The sequence below is a fragment of the Coloeus monedula genome, assembly GCF_965178545.1.
Source record: "Coloeus monedula genome assembly, chromosome: Z".
NCBI classification, from domain to species: Eukaryota; Metazoa; Chordata; class Aves; order Passeriformes; family Corvidae; genus Coloeus; species Coloeus monedula.
Window position 1 is genome coordinate 29,931,941 of NC_138822.1, and position 9,697 is coordinate 29,941,637.

A 9,697-nucleotide genomic window follows, 5' to 3' on the forward strand; every position below is an offset into this window, starting at 1 on the left:
CGGGGTAGGGGCTGGGGCAACCCCAAAGGTGGCGGGCTGGGCTCCCACAGGATCCGCAGGGGCTGGAGGGGGTGACAGAAACTCCGGGGCTACCGGTGGAGCCGCCACTGCTGGGACAAGAGGTGGAGCCGCGGGTGGTGCCATGAGAGCCAGGACAGGCGGGACCTCGGGCTCCAGAACTGGCGGCGCAGCTGCGAGTGGCGCCACAGGAGCCTGGGCTTGGCGGGGGGCAGGCGGGAATGGAGGGGGCAATGCTTCCAGAGGGTCCCAGCCCTCCTCTTTCTTGTTTTCCCTTTTCTCCTTTTCTTGGGTCTCTGACAACTTAAAAATTCTTATCCCCTTAGACTCTATGTTTCCCACCCAGCATGATGCGTACTTGCCTTCTTCTGTGTTAAAGGGCTCTTTTGAATTTACAAATACTTGTAAAACCTGACAGATCCAAGCTTCAAAAGAGCCATATCTGGGCCAGAAAACACGGTCGAATCTTATTTCCTTCTCGGCCCAATCAAACATACAAAACTGTACCATTTTGACTTTGCTCTTTTTCTTTGTACTTGGGTTAGTATTCCAGTTAGCTAACATAACTCCCAAAGGGCTTTCCTGGGGTATCTCCACTGGCATGCCTCTATTCCCTTTTTTATTCCTTGACTCTTGCTTACTAGTTTTATGTCCCATTTTCTCAGAATCTTATCTATCCTTCCCAGGCCTTTGTTTCCCACCTTTTTAATAAAAACCAACAAAACAAACAACTCTTCGAACCCCACCACCTCTTTCCCCTTTCTTCTCCTAGAATACAAAAGTTCTATCCTCTTAATAAAATATGCTTCCCTCCAGAAAATAAAATTATATTTCAAGGTTTAACATTTCTATCACATACGTTTTCATTCATTCTCACTCACTCCTTTTTGTTGTTCCAGTTTCTCTTTCTCAAGTGCTATCAGTCACAACCACACAAGATTAAGGTACCTTTTAATTTCAAATTGTTGGCCAATATTCACCCCTGGGCCCAAAGTTCCAGGTTTCTTGGAGTAATCCTCAATTTGGCAGAATTAAGCCTGGATTTCTTGAATTTTGAACCCTCAATCCAGCAGTCTCAAAACCCAGATATCTTGGATTTATCCTCAATTTGGCAGAATTAAGCCTGGATTTCTTGAATTTTTAACCCTCAATCCAGCAGTCTCAAAACCCAAATGTCTTGGAATTAATCCTCAGTTTAGCAGAACTAAGCCTGGATTTCTTGAATTTTGAACCCTCAATCTGGCAGTCTTAAAACCTAAATTTCTCGGATCCAATCTTCAACCTGGGAAATCTTTAGAGGCTCTCTTACTTTTTGTCTCGTTTCGTCGTGGTTTGTACTAGGAAACTCCTGACTCCCCTCCTTCAAGGAGTCCAATCCCTTCCCTGAAACCCCGTCCCAGTTAGACCGGGGGTTCTCTCACTCCTTTTCTCTTTCGCTTTGCCTCTTTACTGACTGCTTCCCTTGCGGGAGAGCAGAACTGCAGCCTCAGAGGCTCCACACTCGCTTCGCAGGTCTGGGGTAACCAGCCTGCGTCTCATGCACACACTTTCATCCCCCGTATCCCCCCAAAAAAGAGGAAAGAAAAAATACTCACCTTTCTCTGAGTCTTTGTGCCAAGATTTTATGTGTTTAATTACCGCGGTATCTTAGGGAGCCTTTTCTTTCCTTTCTTTTTGCTTTGTCTCCTCTCTTGTCCACTGGGTGTTTGACCTGCAAACCCCCCGACCATTCTGGGAAACACAAAGCGAGGCCGCCAAAAGCAGGCAGGGACGCCCCCCCCGCTCTGGGTTTCCCAGGAGATCCCAGAGGTGAGGCCTTTTCCCCGTATGGGCCACCAAATTGTGAAAAACGAGGTTCACTCTTCGTAAAATTTTAAGAAAAGTTTAATAAAAGGGACAGTTAGGAGACAACAGCAAAAAGGGTACTACGGCCGGGTGCTTTGGCAGAGATCCAAAGGCACACACCTCGACATCCAAAAGATAGTCTTTAAAAGTACATCTCTTATTGCATATTCATCACAATCATGCATGATTCATAAATTCTTTGGAGTTTCTGTGTATCATCCCATCAGCCTTATCTTCCTCCTTGGCTCTGTTCCGTCTCTGCTCCCTCCATAAATTCTTCTCTCTGGGTTCAGGTCTTCTTTCTCTGGTAAGATACGCCAGGAATGTGAAGGCTTTCTCTGCCTATCTTTTCAAATTGACTACATAAACAGTAGGCATTCTATGTCATGTATTACATTACAGAACCTAGGTAAAGTTTTTCTATCATTAAGGAACGTGAAAAAAAACCCAACATCACAATACGTTCATAACAATTATGTAACGTGCGAAAAGCCAACATCACAACATATTCATAATATTACTGGGAAGGAATTGTGTGCACAGACACAGTAGGATTGCTTCTGTCTCCTGTAATTACTCCAATCAGATGATGGCCAGAGCTTTTAAGCAAAAAGCACCGTGACAGAATAATTTACAATATTCCCCAAACTACCCCTGTGGTTTTGATTTTCTTACTGATTAGGTTCAGTGTCTGGCCTCAAGAAATCAGTCCAAAAAGAATAGGCGAACCTCAGCTTGCAAGTCAGAGTGCCAGTCTTCCAGCTGTCGTTTATGCAGTATGTGCAAACAGCTTTTCAACATATTTGCAAAAAAATCTATTAATTCTTTCTATACCTATCCAGAACCTGACTGTTGGGGTTTTAGGAGTTCTCCCTCTGTTCTTTTTTCCTCTTGAAGAATTTTCCCCATACAGGTTGCCAGGGTGCTTAAGAAAAACAAAAGACCTGGCCACAGGGGGAGAGGTCCGTCTGGCTACTCTCTTTCACCTGGGCTTGTGGGCTATTAGTTCCTGGCATTTGGACAGAGGGAGAGGCTGGAAGGAATTCATTGGCACTGGAGACTTCTGCTTCTTCGGCTGCCTTCCTAATACTGGAGAAACCCCGGGATCCCAAGCCCACGTTCCCTGCCCCGCTGGGAGCCGGGCTGTGGCTGCCCTGCCCCCGCCGTTGCTTGGAGCCTTCGCTGCTCTGTAGCCCCGCACGCCCTGCCTGCCCGGACCTCCGGGGGTTCTCACCGCAGCTCCGGAGTTCGATCCATCTCATCTGCCACCCGGGATTTGTGCTCGTCCCTGCTGTTCCAGCCTGCTGTTCCCGAGGGTCCGGCTGGACACCGGGATCGGCTGCCCAGGGGTTTGTGAAGCCTTTGTTCCATCCCTTCCCGGGATCCCAGGCCGCCATTGCCGCGTGCTCCCCGAGCTCGCTCCGGAGCGCCCCCTGCAGCCGCGGGGGAACCATCGCACCTGCCCTGCTCACCGGGAGCCGCCAGCGCCCCTGCCGGCTGCGAGCGGAACTGCACCCGAGGGGAAAGGGCCCGACAGCCGAGAGGGCTGGCACTGGGTTTGTGCTTCTGTCTGCTCTTACTGCTGCAGTTATTGCTGTTTGTTTGCCTTGTTATACACACATGGATATATAATAGTAAAGAACTGTTATTCCTGTTCCTCATATCTTTGCCTGAAAGCCCCTTAATTTCAAAATTATAATAATGCGGAGGGAAGGGGGTTGCCATTTTTTTTTTCTTCCATTTCAAGGGAGACTCCTGCCTTTCTTGGCAGACACCTGTCTTTCAAACCAAGACATTGACTCTCCCCTCTTTTTATTTGGATTGGAGATCAAAATATGATTATTTTCTGGACACGGAAGTAAGAACCAGCTGCAAATACAGGCTACAGGTGTGAATCTATACTGCAGGAACTGAGCTGTAGCTCGGAATTAGAGGCAAGAAGTGGTGCCATGGCGAATGTGAACATTCAGTGCTGACACAGGAGCCTTTTGCAATGCCCTACCAGCCCATGGTTCACATTGCTATAAACTCTCTATCTGGTGTTACAAAGAGTGTGGAAGAGCTGACTGTAAGTAAGAAAAATAGCCATAATGCTCATTTTGTTAATATGGTGAACGATGACTATCTAATATTACAGACCTCATAGAACTGAGTATTCAGATTTCCACTTAGTACATGCTGGCAGTTTTACTTTGAAGTCAACAGGTCTGTATAAGTCAAGGTATCAATACAAATTAATTTGTTCTATGATCTAACTAAAAACATCTCACTGTCTGATAAGTTTAGTAGACATTTGCAAGGTCAGCAATCCACTGCTTACCTTTTCATTTTTTCTTTAGTGTCTATTCTGCAGAAAATGTTTTAGCGAGTAATCAGTTTGGGTGTAATTAAAATGCCAGTACATTTCATATAGCCATTTTGGTATCAGAACAAAGCCATAAGACTGCACAGCCTTTTAAAATACCTTTTAAAATAAATTTTTAAATCTACAGCCTGAATAGGGCTCAGATCAAAATCTCTATCAAATCTCAGCTCCACTGGAAGATTCCCTTCCATGTCTCCCTGTGAATAAGCTCTACATTCACTTTCTGAATTGTCCATTGTTTTTTCAAGATGGAAAGTCCTTTTATGGTGGTTTTGTTATGGTTAGGAATTGGGGAAGGGTCTCCCCTTCCCCCATCAACTCCACACTGCAGTGCCTTTGGAATACGGCCCACTGGCCGTGTTTTGCGCAGCCATGGTACTTCTACGTGAGGCAGAAAGTTCAGCAGCATTTCCAGCCAAAAGCCCATGAGGAGTGGGGCAGCCAGAGCATCCTGTGCAGATACAGGCCTGCAGCTGTGACTCGACAGGGTTTTGGTTCCTGCCCAGCGCCGCGGGTGCGTCTCCTGTGTGACTGCCCCCCCTTCCCAGGTGCCCATGGATAGCAGGTACGAGGCTCTGCAGGGGGAACGGAACAGGGTGGGGATGTCTGCTGGCAATAGAGTGCAGCGGAGAGCAAACAGTCCAGGATGTTCCCTGGACAGAGAGCTTCTGAGACAGCTGGTGACTGAGCCAGTGAGGGAAGGCACTGCTGGACCTGCTCTTTGTGAAGGGAGAAGGGCTGGTGGGTGACAGGAGGGTCAGAGGTGGCCTTGGGCTCGGTGATCACGAGATGCGTGTGTTTGATTGCCAGAGAAGGAAGGAGAGGTGTTGGGAAAAGGTTTACCTGTAACAAATTGTGAATTCCTTAAGCTTTAACAGACAGTGCTTAGCCCTGTATTCCCCCACACCAGTGATTAATGTGTGCAAGTGGATAACTTAGCCTTGAGACTAAAGAGAGGGGGCCTGCTAAGAAGACAGCTGCAATGCATTCAAGGGGAAGAAAGTGGTTTTAGGAGGCTCTTGAGCACAGAAGGAGAATTTGCAGAACAGCCACCAGAGGCCCTCAAGAGACCCCTCCTCTCAATGTCAGTAATTTTGGGGAAGTGATTTAAATATGTCAAATACTTTGTGGGAATGTTTAGCCTGTGAGTTTGAGCAAAGTAATGAATATGTCTTAGTTCCATGGATACAAACGAGTAGGTGAGATTGCTGGGTGTGCACATGTTGGAGAAGTGATCCCCCACACACCCGGTGCCGAAATAAAGTAATGCCTCCTTTCTAACGCTGAGCTGGCAGAGTTACAAAGTTTTATTATCCCAACGTTTTTGGTGACAGAGGGGTGCGCAGAAGTGCTGCCTGGGAGCACCATGCCCAGAGGACTCTTTTCTGTTGCTGTGGATGCCAGGAAGACTAGGTGCTTATTTCCAGAAACATGGAAAATTTTTATTATTTGGGCTAAACTAAACTGCCATGTAAGATATCCCCTTTTTCACAGCTGTGCCTTTCTCCTTGAGACTGCACAGATTGCAAACACTGCACAGCCTAGAGGGAATGTCTATTCCTTTTGTTCTGTCCTCATTTCAAAGGGACCCGGAAACAAGAATCAACCATTGTCTTTTCCAAACAGCAACGTAGCCATGTATGTTCATCTCCACGCCCTTGTTTCCTTCCTTCAGCTACCTTGTGGATGAGTTATGGAGTACATGGACAGAGGCACTCTGAGTGATGTCATCAGTGAGACGCACATGTCTGAAGAAGAGATTGCAGCTGTCAGTCGGGAGGTCAGGGATCCCACCTGTGCTTCCTTCCGAGGGCGTGGGCAGGATTGTCTGGGAAACAGGGGCTCAGAACAGCAGAGACTTCATGTGCCAAGCTTTGTTTCTGTGTTGCTGCTATGCTATGGAGAAGCAAGAGCATCTCAAGTGACCTGTGTGGCAGTGTGCGTGCACTCACTGTACTCAGTTCTTGTATTCTTATCTCCTGCTGTTGTATTCTCGCTCTGTCTCTTGTATTTGTATTTGCTGTTCTCCACCTTGCCTCTCTAAATGTTTGCCTGGAGCCTGTCTGCACTGCGTTCCCTGCCTGTAAAAGCAAAGGTGCTGGTGGCAGGATTTGAAACTAATGGCAAAGAAAAAGAGAGACTCCTTTCTCACAGTCCTCAGCTGAAAAGGATAGTAGTGCACCCAAAACAGTGTTTGCTTCTTAAAACGAATAATGTGGAACCTTCCTGGTTCTGTTTTCCCTCTCAGTTCCTGCTCTTACTCCCATTTCTTAGAGTAAAATGAGTGTGAGTATGCGTAACAGCGACTTGTATATGCACAAGCATAAAGCAATGGAACCCAGGAAAGACATTTCAAAATCCCAGCCCGGGAAAGAAAGACGGGAAACAGCGCTGGGGAAGCGCGTCCCGCCCGCAGCCGCCGGCGCTGCCGCCACGCACAAGATGGCGGCCGGGCTGAGGCGGCGCCTCTTGGCGCGTCCTGCGGCCCCTCCCGGCCCAGCCCCGGCCCGGAGCAGCGCGGGGCCGGCGGAGCCCCCTCTTTCAGCCGCCTGTTTAAATGGAGAGTAACAGAGAGCTGGGGGACTGACACAGTGTGGCAGCACCTTTGTTCTGTGCGCACAGGGATACAGGAGCCAGTTTGTAACCCCGGCTGGCAGTGCTTTAATCTGATCTCAAGTCAATTCAAATCGGTAGAAATAGAAAAAATTCCAGGGTTTGAACATTTTGAAATAAAAACTTTTTCTTTCCCCCTGCCCCCTTCCCCCCCCCAAAAAAGACCAAAAGCATTTCCTGTGCAGATGGAGGTCCTTCAATACAGAGAGGCAGCACAACCAGTTTATTCCAGGCAGGAGTCATAGTGACTGTGTGGTGATGAAGAAGGAGATGGGATCTACCTGAAGCAGATCATGCAGTGGGTGCTCACCTGCAATGTGTATCCCTCAGGGTACCTATTTATTTAGAACATTATGAAAACTATACAGAATTGAAGAAAAAAAACAAACCAAAACTACAGCTGGAAGTCCATTGCACTTTAGGTTGTTCTTAATGAGATTCCTCAGGTTGAGCACAGACATTCTGTTCAGCAGACACACAGGCAGGAGCTTCTCGGGCCGCTGCTCTGGCATCCATTATTTTGAGTAGGGGATTGCAGGAAAAAAAGAAGAGAAGCTCATAAACTACTAAAGAGAAACAGTCACTGACAAGAACCAGTGGCTGAGAAAGTGTGGGAAATGTGAGGGGTAAAAGGGCAGAAAATGTGAGGTGACAAGTGTGAGAAACATGAGGGGAAGAGGTTGAGAAATGTGAGTGAAAAAAGGAGAGAAGTGTGAGGGCAGAAAAGCGTAGGAACCTGAGGGGGAAATGGTGAGAAATGTGAGTGAAAATAGGAGAGGAAGGTGAGGGGAGAAAAGGGCAGGAAACACAACTGGAAAATTCTAAGAAACATGAGTGGAAAAGGGTGAGAAATATAAGGGGAATGGAGGTGTACTAGTTTGAAAACAAACCAGTGGGAGGTGCCAAGTCAGAATAACAATTTAATGGAGAAATTAAAGAAAAGGAAAAAAATAGAAGAAAATGCTGGTTCAAACTGACAGTCAGGATACAACCTGACACCCTGTTAGTCACGGCGGTGGTAGCAGTCTGGTAGAATGGTGGCTGCAGTCCTCCTGAAGCAGTGGTCCTGTAGAAAGGGTCTGCTCTTCCTCAGAAAGTCCAGTGGTGGCTGTGTAGCTCCTGTCCTCTGGAAATCCAGTGGAAAGGTTGTCTCTGGAGTTCAGAATCTCAGATTATATCCAGGATGGAATGCTTGGTTCCTCTCTCTGGGTGGAGCATCTCACAATGGGGTAATGAGTCATGAGGCCAAGTGTTGATTAGGCTCATTAACAGAAGATGGTCCAGAGGGAGTTATCTCTGAGTCATGCAGCAGGGCATTGATGGGCCATTAACAGAACGATAGTCTGGGGCAAGAAGGCAAGGAAACACTGCCACTCCTGGTTTCAACAGCTCATGAGGATGGTAATGGAATACACTGCAACCCAGGACAGAAGGGAAGGAAACGTGAGGGGGAAAAGGTGAGAAACTTAACAGACAAAGAGAGAGAAACGGAAAGGAAATGTGAGGGGAACATTTTGAGAAACACGAAGGGAAAAGTAAGAGAAACGTGAGGGGAAAAGGGTGAGAAACCAGAGCAGGGAAAAGGCAGAAAATATGAGCAAAGAAAGGGTGGAAGATGTGAGGGGTAAAGTGGGAAACATGAGGAGAAAAGGGTGAGAAAGCTGAGTGGAAAAAAGGAGAGAAACATGAGGGGAGAAAATAGCAGGAAACATGAGGAGAAAAGTGCAAGAATCATGAGAGGAAAAGTAAGAAACTTGGGGAGGAAAGGGCAAGAAACATGACTGGAAAGAGAGAAAGGTGAGGGGAGAAAAGGGCAGGAAATATGAGGGGAAAATTGTGAAAAACATGAGTGAAAAAAATGGCAGGAAACATGAGTGGAAAGGGATGGGAAATGTAAGAGGAAGAGTGTGAGGAAAGTAGGTGAAAAGGGTGGTAAACGTGAGTGAAAAACGGGCAGGAAACAGGGTGGGAAAATTGTGAGAATTGTGACTGGAGGGAGAAGGAGATGTGAAGGGGAAAAGGACAGGAAATGTGAAGAGAGAAAAGGGCTGGAAATAAGGGGAAAAGGGCAGGAAAGTGCAGCCAGGTCCCTTGAAGGGGAAGCAAGACAAGCTGCAAAGTCAGCTACAAAATCCATGCACCCTCCAGCAAGGCACGCTGAAAGCCGCTGCTTCCAACACACGATGTCACGGTGAGAATGCCAAGCACACCTTGTGCGAGTGCTGCCAGCTCTGGATACGGCTCCTGCCTTTGTTGGCGCTCTGATTGGGACACAACTGTGCCAGACGTCACTGCTGCCCTCTCACTGCTCCCCCTTAGCCCCAAATGACTCCCCTGATGCCATATGGCCCCCCAGCCCGAGATGGCACTCCCTCACTCAATACAGCCTGCAAAGCTGCGCACCACAGCCGCTGGCTGCCCCCTGCCTCGTGCCAGCTTTGGGGGCGGCGGTGGGCAACATCTGCCTGATGGACGCTGCCTTCCTGTTCCCTCAGAGTGGCCAGGAAGTTGCCCACGGCAAACCTGCTCCTCCTCAGGCAGCTGCTGGCACTGCTGCGGCACATTGTCCAGCACAAGTCCCCCAGGAGAATGACCTGCAGCAACCTGGCCGTCTGCCTGGGGCTGAGCCTGCTGAGCACATCCAAGAAGGAGCAGCTGGAGCTCGAGGCTGTGCTGGCCAAGACCAAGAAGGTCACGCTGGCTTCAGCAGCTGGCCGTGGCCAGCCCAGCCCGTGTGAGCTTGGCTGCCCAGAGGTGCCTGTGCCTGGCAGCCACCTCTCTCCAATGAATGCCTGCAAGAGCTGCCCTCAGCCACAGCCTTCTGTGCAGAGGAAAAGGCTCGGGAGAGATGGCAAG